Here is a 10,000-nt window from a genome sequence, read left to right as displayed (position 1 = left end):
GCCTTGTACCCGCCGTTCAGTCATCGCGTGAGACAAAACGAGACGGACTTTCAGCAAACACCATCCCATCATGACGTGCTCGCTCTGTAATGCAAAAACCGAGCCACGGAATATTTACAGACTCAAAAGGAGAATTACAAAGCCAAAAGCAGGTGCGTGTGCATGTGTGTGCGTGCGTGCGTGTGTGTAGTATCTATGTTTGCGTGGGTATAACTTGCTTCACCTCTCAGCCAACCACGAAGCTCGCCGCACCAGCCAATGGGAGCGACTCGTGTTACTTACGTCACCATCTTCGCGTTGACACCGAATATTCCTGGGGCCGCGTATCCCCCGAGAGCCAGGTTTCCAGGAAGGGAGGAAGCTGGCGCGGCTATGTTGAGCTTCGCGGGAGAGCTGAGGAAATGCTTACAAATACCGGCCAAGGACACCAGACACACCGGCTTAGAACACAGGGAGAATAGGAGAATAGTGTCTTTGTAACTCACAGCAGGTTGACTTTATTGCTCATGGTGTGTGTGAGGCGCCGTGGTGTGTTCGTGCGAGGCGATGGAGTTAGTCAAGGTTCGCGCCGGGCTTTTTGGTTGTTGGTCTCTCGTCGCCTTGCCTCGCCTCTCCTCGCCTCGCCTCCCGCCACGTCGCCACCGTCTCGTCCCGCCGCGGCATAATTGATTAGAAGAAATTCGCCACACCAAATTACTCACTCGTTGTAACCATCTGTGGAAGCTTGTTATCGCCGCCTGTCACTGCTAATAAAGGGACCAGAGAGAGAGAGAGAGAGAGAGAGAGAGAGAGAGAGAGAGAGAGAGAGAATTCTTAATGTTCGTATCTCTATTCGTCTCTTTTTCATTATCTCTCCATCGTCTTTTTTCTCTTTTATCTCCTATTCTTTTTATATTTTCTTTCTTTTTGTTACATCTCATGATCCTTATGTTCCTCTTACACTTCTTTAATGCTTCCATTGTAATGAGAGAGAGAGAGAGAGAGAGAGAGAGAGAGAGAGAGAGAGAGAGAGAGAGAGACAGAGCACTTAGAAACAGACAGACTGAAATGCATGAGGAGAGATATTAAAAATGTCTCGAGAAAAACTGTGACTCAAGATGGCGTTTCTTTCCTTCATTTTCCCACCGCCAGTGTGTCAGGGAGAGGAGTTCTCGTGGAAACTTTAGAGGGAGAGCTACTTCTTTCTTTCATATGTATTCTTTCTTTCCCTTTCGTGAACTGCTGGCGGCTGTGGCGGCGGCTGTGGTGGCGGTGGCGGTGGCGATCATGGTGGTTGTGGTGGTAGTAATGGCAAACTTGATCACGTAAATAAAAGATAAAAGAAAGAGAAGATAGGAAGTTGAGGGGGAGGAGAGGCAGGGATGGCAGGGATCAGGTGGCTTTCCAACCATCCATTCGATCTACTAAGCTAAACTTCCCCATCCTCGACCATTCCGCCATTCCCTTCACGTCCTCCCCAAGTCCTCCAGTGGCGACAAGTTCCTGAGGCGTTGATTGGTTGAGGAACACCTGCTCCGTGACCTCATTGGCTGACGAACGAGGGTATACATCTTTTTCATACGCGTGAGAGTAAACAAAGACTGAAATATTGACAAGCTTAGAGAGAGAGATAGAGAGGGGTAGGGGGGGGATGAAGAGGCCAAACACACAGACACACAAAGCAGTCAGAATTATCAATATGAATGACAAAAGAGAGAAGAAAGAAAACAAAGATGAGAATGAGAATAAACGAAAAGATGGAAATAAACTGTAGAAACGACGAAAAATGCAAAAGAAAAATAGAAAGGGAGGAAGGTGTCAGAGAGAGAGAGAGAGAGAGAGAGAGAGAGAGAGAGAGAGAGAGAGAGGTGTTGGAGGGAAACTGATGAAGACAGGTTGCGAATGAGAAGAATGACACTTTCAAAATAGACTCAAGGCGACCCGACGGATAAGATGCGCAGAAAGAGAAAGAAAATGAGAGAGAGAGAGAGAGAGAGAGAGAGAGAGAGAGAGAGAGAGAGAGAGAGAGAGAGAGAATGAATGTCCCCGTGTCCACAATATTCATGGAAAATGGAAAGAATATTTGAAACAGGAAAAAAAAAAAAATATATATATATATATATATATATATATATATATATATATATATATATATATATATAAACGACACATTTCCAGCCACGTCTTTTTTTATTATACTTTAGTTTCTCCTTTAAAAATCAGCAAAAGAAAACGTGAATAAGTTGCCTGCTTTATTTTCTTCAATTTTTAAGGTTAGATTTGATGTTTCTTTTTCTTTTTTATCCCTTTCTTTTAATTTTATGGTCATGTATTTTTTTCTATTCATTCTTCGTTTATTTGATTACGTGCGTGTGTGTGTGTGTGTGTGTGTGTGTGTGTGTGTGTGTGTGTGTGTGTGTGTGTGTGTTGTTTTTATGAATATATATTCTCCTTCGTCATTTGTGAGGACTCTCTCTCTCTCTCTCTCTCTCTCTCTCTCTCTCTCTCTCTCTCTCTCTCTCTCTCTCTCTCTCTCTCTCTCTCTCTCTCTCTCTCTCTCTCTCTTATTATATACTTCAGTTTGCTTTCATCTTTGTTTTAATTTCCTTTTTCTTTTTCCTCCTCCTCCTCCTCCTCCTCCTCTCTTCCATCTCATTTTTTTTCTCTTCCCACCAGCATCATCAACATATTTACCTCCACCACCACCACCACTACTACTACTACCTACCTCCTCCTCCTCCTCCTCCTCCTCCTCCTCCTCCTCCTCCTCCTCCTCCTCCCAACAAGGAGACTCGCATGCTACCTCACGACCTCGCAAAAATTGGCCCTGAGGGAAGAGGAAGAGGAAGGAGATGGAGACGTGTTTTAGGAGGTCAGGCTTTCTTCCTTCCCATCTTTCCTCCCCGTCTTCCCCGATCTCTTCTTCACCAACTCTCCCTTTTCTACCTTCCTTTTTTATCTTTTTCCTTTTTCTTCCATTAATTGTTTCTTTTTCTTTCGTTTCGTATTTTCTTTCGTTTTTTCTTGCAATTTTGTCTCATTTTTTTTTTTCGTCTCACTCTCCTAGTTTTTTTTTTTTTTTCTTCTCTTTTTCTTTATTTTTTGCTATTCTTCGTGTATTTTTTTGTTTATTTTTTATTTTTTCCTCGCATTCTTACCTCATTTCCCTTTTTCTCCGTCTTACCCTCTAATTTCTTCTTTTTTCATCTCTTTTCTTCTTCTTTTTCACTATTTTCTTTTCTTTTCGTCTTGTTTTTTTTTTCTCCGTTTCTCTCTTTATTTTTCCTCACATTCTTACCTCATTTCTGCCTTTCCGTCTTTCTCTCCTCACTTATTTTATTTTTTTATCTCTACTTTCTTTCCCACCCTCCTACCTTAACGTTCTATCTTTCTCCTCCTTCCTCACCTTTTCCTAACCAACACTTTTTCCCCATCTATTATCTCTCCACCTTCCTTTCCTAACTTCCATTCCTCCTTCAATATCTTCCCCATCCATCCATATCTTCCACCTTCTCTCTCACCTCTTCCTTCTTCCCTTCTCTTTCCATCTTCAAGCTTTCTTTAATCCCTCCTCCTTATGTAACCTCCTTACTTCTCTTTATCTCTTCCTCACCTTCCCCACAGTCAATTCTCCAGAGGGATGGAATCAGAGCAGGAGGCGCCGTCAGCTCCTTCCCTGGGCATTCGTGGAGGGGCGGAGGGAAGGAGTAGGGAAGGAGAATTGAATTGGAGAGAGGAGAGGAGGGGAAGGTAAATGGGTTGATAGATGGGAAGAGTGACGAGAATGGGTAGTGAAGCCTTTTGTGCAGTTAAGTTGTGAGATGAGAGCGCTGAAGAGGAGGACAAGGGATGGTGATGGTGATGCTGGTGATAATGATGATAATGATAGTAATTGATCCGTGTCTACACCAAGGATGAGTGTCTCCGTAGAGTGTGTGTTATTCAAGACTTGAAGAAGTGCAGGCAAAACAAGTATATACACTATATTTTTTAAAACGTTTTATTTATATGTTTTTAACGTGCTTTATGAAAAAAAAAAACTATCTTGATTGAAAATGTTGTATATTGAAGTCATTTTACAATTGTTACACTTTAAAACGAGAAAATTGGTGAAAATAAGCCAAAATAAAGAAACGAAATAAAAAGTAACAAAAACGTGTTATTTTAGTGGTTTTCTGCTTTTTATGCGCCAAAACACAGAAAATGCAGGGAAAACACGTACATACACACTATTTGTTTAAAGAACTGAAATATGTATAAAAAAATGGCTGATTTTCATTGCAGGAGTTGAAGTGGTGAAGGAATCCTGAGTCCTGCGACCTTCCTTGGGAGTTTGTATTCTTAATTTACTTTTTTTCCATTACTTATTTTTATTTGTTCATTTTATTGTTATGGTCTGGAGTGTTATCTTGGAAACGTTTCTCTTCTCACTGGCCGGACCTTCTGTTTTCGTCTCTCATTTTCTTTTTTTTTTTTTTTTTTTCTTATTGTCTAAAAGTTATGTACATGTTCTTGCTTTCACGAGGGCTATTTCTAAAGACTATAGAGGTGACCAGTGTGTGTGTGTGTGTGTGTGTGTGTGTGTGTGTGTGTGTGTGTGTGTGTGTGTGTGTGTGTGTGTGTGTGTGTGTGTCTGTCTTCTGTGATTCATTCTGCCTATTATTTAGCTCCCTCTACTCATGAAAACATCTTGAGAACTCCACTAACTTATGTTAAAGCTTCTAAAAGTCCACATCGTGAAAATAAGACACTAAGGCGTTTAAAAGTACAGACCTTAGTTGTTCCTTTCCTTGATAAAAAGAAATGATTTTATTCAGCATCCGACATTTTGTAACTCACTCACAGCAACACTGAGGTACGATGCTAAGGATGCAAGTGTTTTTAATCGTATATTATTTTCTCATTGTGTTTTAGAATCCAGCGTAAATAAAACAGACATTTTAGTAGGGATAAAAACAAAGTATAAAAGAATAGCTGAAAGGAACAACACCGAGGGAATTGAAACCACGTCTTAAAACCAACACCATTAAAAATATGAAACGATAAAAGAAAGGAATAAAATCATAATTATTCCACTCGCCCATCAAAAGAAAAAAAATTTGAAGAAAGTGTTGCGTCAGGGAAAGGAAAACGAAACACACAAGAAATAGAAAATGATCGCTTGTGTGTGAGCTGCTGAAACGAGGCGAGCGTCAGGGAAGGATTCGGTTCTTTAGGATTTGAAAGCCATGGGGAGCAATGCCTAGCCGAGGAGAGAGAGAGAGAGAGAGAGAGAGACTGACGACATGAAGGAGGAAGCAGACACCAACCCACGCACTAATGGCTAAAGAACAGCAGAGGAAGCGGCGCCGATAGATAAAACTAGATGAAAGATAAAACAGGCATGATAGATAGTCACGCGGATACATAGACTGATGTGTTTCATTTTTCTTCACCAAATATCCATCGCCAAGACGCTCCCTCTCCTCCCATCCCTCCCCCCCTCCCTTAACTGCGCAACACACCCCCACTCCCCTCCCACCACACACCAGTTGACCCCTCACATAACTGCGCAACAGGCCTCTCTTGACCCCCTCCCGTCACAATCCCCTCCCCCTCAACACTACATCACCTCTTAACCCGTATCAACACAACACCTTCGTTCCTGACCGTTCACCACTACAAAGCTTCCTTCAACTGTCTTCCATCATCATCTAAAGACCACACATTCCACACACCTCCCTTGCATACCCACGCCAACATTTTCTGCCATTGTAGCTACCTGACTTTTCCAACCCCATCACACTAACTCCCTAGCATAACCCTCACAGCTCTTCCAAGAACCCCGTAATCCTCACAGCCTGCATTGATTAAACCTCTTCACTCTGCCCCACTAACTCCACTAACATAACCCTCGCAGCTCTTCCAAGACCTCAATAACCCTCCCGGCCTTTCCAGCAATCAACACGTTTCAAGCTGCTCCACTAATAGCCGCAATACTCACACCCTTCCACTAGATTAACCCCTTCAGTACTAGGACACATTTTTACCTTGAGATTTGGGTGTGATTAAACCATTTTATTGACATCAGGAAGGGTGTATGGAGGTCAGGAGATTAATAACCAGAGTTTTCACTATTTTAATACCACACATAAGTTTCTGAAGCTGTATAAAATCACCAAATATAAGCAGAATGAATATGGGAACGCGTCATGGTACTGAAGAGGTTAATAGATACTCTCATTCATTTCAAGAGACTGACATCCTCTGACATCCTCAATCCTAACATATTCAAACGCCTGCCACTGTTCTCTCAGCTTATTCATTGCACTAACTTACCTAAACACTGACCTGATGTAACCTTCCCTGACACTCATTCCATTACCTTCATTACTACCACACTTTCCTCTCATCTCCGTCCAGTTTCTCCAGGACACCCCATTCCAGTCCCCCTTCCCTCCCCATCACTGCAGTTCATTGACCCTCTTCCAGCCTCCCTTCACTTAAACGCTTTATTATGTTTGTCGTAATAACATACATTTATTACTACAGGAGTGGTCAAGATTCATGAACTAAGACTTTTTGGGTAAGAAATAGAACGAAGAGAGATAAAGATAAATGAAATAAATGAATGAAAAACTAATACATGTTACATAGAATTGAAAAGATAGTATGACATATAAAACACTTGCAAATAAATGAATGTGTCTAATATAGAACAACACACGAATTGAAAGAATTGGAGGCATAACGAGGAAAAAAGTAGAGTTCACAATAGAGAGAGAGAAAAAATGTAACGTTTTGTTTTGTAATTCAAGGAAATGTTGACAATATTGTTTATCATTTCCCAAACCTTCTGTAATTTGACACCCTAACTACGTCCCCCACCCAGCCACACCACCCACACCACCCATCCACCCACCCATCCACCCATCCACACCACCCACCTATCCACCCACCCATCCACCCAGCCTCTTAACAACCTAATGGCATATTTCTCGAGTTATTCTCCGAACTACTTTCCAACATCGCGTGAAGTCAATCAGTCATCAATCAGCCGCTTAGCTCTCTACACCGGCACTATCTTTCTTTCCCATTCTCCCTTCCCACGTCTTCATTATAGCCCTCTCTCTCTCTCTCTCTCTCTCTCTCTCTCTCTCTCTCTCTCTCTCTCTCCCCCCTCCCCCTTCACACAAACTACCTCCATTGTAACTTTTTGATGGAATAGATGGATGAAATTAATATACGTATGTAAATGAATGCCACGCGTTATTGCGTATGGCTGTGAGGTCAAATAGTATTAAAGTTTACCTCCACTAGTGAGTGTCATTAATTGTGTGTGTGTGTGTGTGTGTGTGTGTGTGTGTGTGTGTGTGTGTGTGTGTGTGTGTGTAGGTGGGTGTGGTGATTAATGTTGCCCAGATAAACCCTACCTCCATTTTTTTTTTTTCTTATTTATTTATTCGTGTTGTAAATTCGTGCCTACAACAACAATACTCGTTGTTTATTGCGCCTTGTTTATTGTTTTCGTTTGACGTGTTTGCTCCCCCACACATGAGCGGAGCAGAGTACAGTGTTTATTGCACTTGTTTATCTATTTGTTGGCTCGCTTGCTGATTTACTCAAGTATTTATCTAATTATTTGTTTATTTTTCAGTATTTTCACCCACAGATTTTTTTTTCCCGGCGTTAAATCTCTCTCCGTCGTGTTAAATCTCTCTCTCTCATCATCATCATCATCATCATCATCACCAGTGCTTTGAGTGGGGCGTCGCAGCACCAGTGACGGGAGGGAAGAGGAAGACACGGTGCTACATATATTAATTTTACAAACTTCACCAGTCAATTTCACACCTGATCGAGAGATGAAAGGCAGGTGAACAGTACACCCATTATATTGCCCGAGGGAGAAAGAAGAGGAGGAGGAGGAGGGAGGAGGAGGAGGAAGAAGAACAAAAAGAACAAGAAGAAGAAGAAGAAGAAGAAGAAGAAGAAGAAGAAGAAGGAGGAGAAGAAGAAGAAGAAGAAGAAGAAGAAGAAGAAGAAGAAGAAGAAGAAGAAGAAGAAGAGGAATTAAAGATACAGCAACATTCGTGAAAATCCATTAGTAAAAAAACCTTCCTCAGTGACTGCAAGGGTGGAAATTGCGCCGCGGGAAGTATCGAGGACAGGTAAAGATTAGACATGAGTAATGAGGCGAAATTCTTCTTCAGAGGAATGGAGGAACTGTGCGGCTCAGCGGTGGGGGGGAAGGATTAATTTATCAACAACAAACACTGAACGTACACAGCCAGGGAGGTAAAATAAAATAAATAAATAGAAATAAACAGCTGGCAAATGAGTGAGGACGAGAGTGAGTGGGTGGAGGAATGATAATTAGTGAATGGAAAGCAAGGAAAGGGGAATGGTAAACAAATATGAGAGAGAGAGAGAGAGAGAGAGTGGGGCGGTGAGAGCAAATTGAATTAAAGCTAGTGACAAGAGCGAGGGGACCGACACTACGAGACAAGAGACCGTAGTTGTGTCTTAGGAGAGGGGAGAGAGTGAGGCGGTGGTGGTGGTTGTGGTCGTGGTGGTGCGCAAGGAAGAAAGAAGTGTGGCCTTGAAATGAGACAAACTCCTTTCTCACCGCACTTAGCTGTCCCCTAGGTCCTCCTCCTCCTCCTCCTCCTCCTCCTCCTCCTCCTCCTCCTCCTCCTCCTAAAAAGATGTCTTCACGATTGGTATATTTTTTCACGTTTTTTTTTTTTTAGTTTTACTCTTTGTGTGTGTGTTTTTTTTTTTTTCCTTGTTTTGTGTGTGTTTTGTCAATTTTCCTGTCGTTTATTGTTGTTGTTGTTGTTGTTGTTGTTGTTGTGTGGTGATGGTGGTGGTACCAGATGGTGTTCTGATTTTTCTTGCTTCTTTTTTTTATACATTTTCGTCGTCTTCTTTTCGTCTTCTCCTCCTCCTCCTCCTCCTCCTCCTCCTCCTCCTCCTCCTCCTCCTCCTCCTCCTCCTCCTCCTCCTCCTCCTCCTCCTCCTCCTCCTCCTGCACTTGGTTCCTGCGCTGCCTCTTCCCTGATCATGGTCCCGTCACCTCCGCTGCTCTGCTCCACATGAAGTAATTTACCTGTTCTGCACACAATCCTCTTTAAATTAAGCAAATAAGAGAATAAACATGACTTTGTAAGCATCCCCTCCTCTTCTCCTCCTCCTCCTCCTCCTCCTCCTCCTCCTCCTCCTCCTCCTCCTCCTCCCTTCCTCCTCCTCCTCCTCCTCCTCCTCCTCCTCCTTTTCCTGGTGTCCCCGCGATCCCTCCTCTAATAATGGTGTTGATTTTGGGTTCAGCGGTGCGTGAGTCGTCCATCAGCGAGGGAAAATTTGAGGCGAATTTATTGCTACCCACGTGCATGTCACCCTTCATTATGTGTGTGTGTGTGTGTGTGTGTGTGTGTGTGTGTGTGTGTGTGTGTGTGTGTGTGTGTGTGTGTGTGTGTGTGTGTGTGTGTGTGAGAGAGAGAGAGAGAGAGAGAGAGAGAGAGAGAGAGAGAGAGATGAAGTTGTTATAGTTTATAGCGTGAGTTTGAGTGAGTTTTTATAGTTTTTCTGGATTTATCTTGGTAACTTTGACTTTTTGTGTTTTGTATGTAAAGAGATAATGTTTTAAGAATTGTGTTGGACCTCAAAATTAATGGAGTTTTATGTAAATGTTGTTTGTGGTCGATAGAAGTGTGTGTATGTGTGTGTGTGTGTGTGTGTGTGTGTGTGTGTGTGTGTGTGTGTGTGTGTGTGTGTGTGTGTGTAATATAATAATAATAATAATATTCCGGTTTATTTGAATGGCAGCTAGTACAGAGCTGAAAATCCTATATATTGAATCAACTTATAAATGTATATATTATTATATACTAACAATCATATTTCTTAAAACTACACAATCCCCATGTTGGCATCTTACATAATGGTGCGCGGCAGTGTGTGTGTGTGTGTGTGTGTGTGTGTGTGTGTGTGTGTGTGTGTGTGTGTGTGTGTGTGTGTGTGTGTGTGTGTGTGTGTGTGA

The sequence above is a fragment of the Portunus trituberculatus genome, chromosome 48 (genome assembly GCF_017591435.1).
Source record: "Portunus trituberculatus isolate SZX2019 chromosome 48, ASM1759143v1, whole genome shotgun sequence".
In the NCBI taxonomy this organism is placed as follows: domain Eukaryota; kingdom Metazoa; phylum Arthropoda; class Malacostraca; order Decapoda; family Portunidae; genus Portunus; species Portunus trituberculatus.
The sequence above is the reverse complement of the archived record's forward strand: the minus strand, read 5'-3'. Positions refer to the sequence as shown.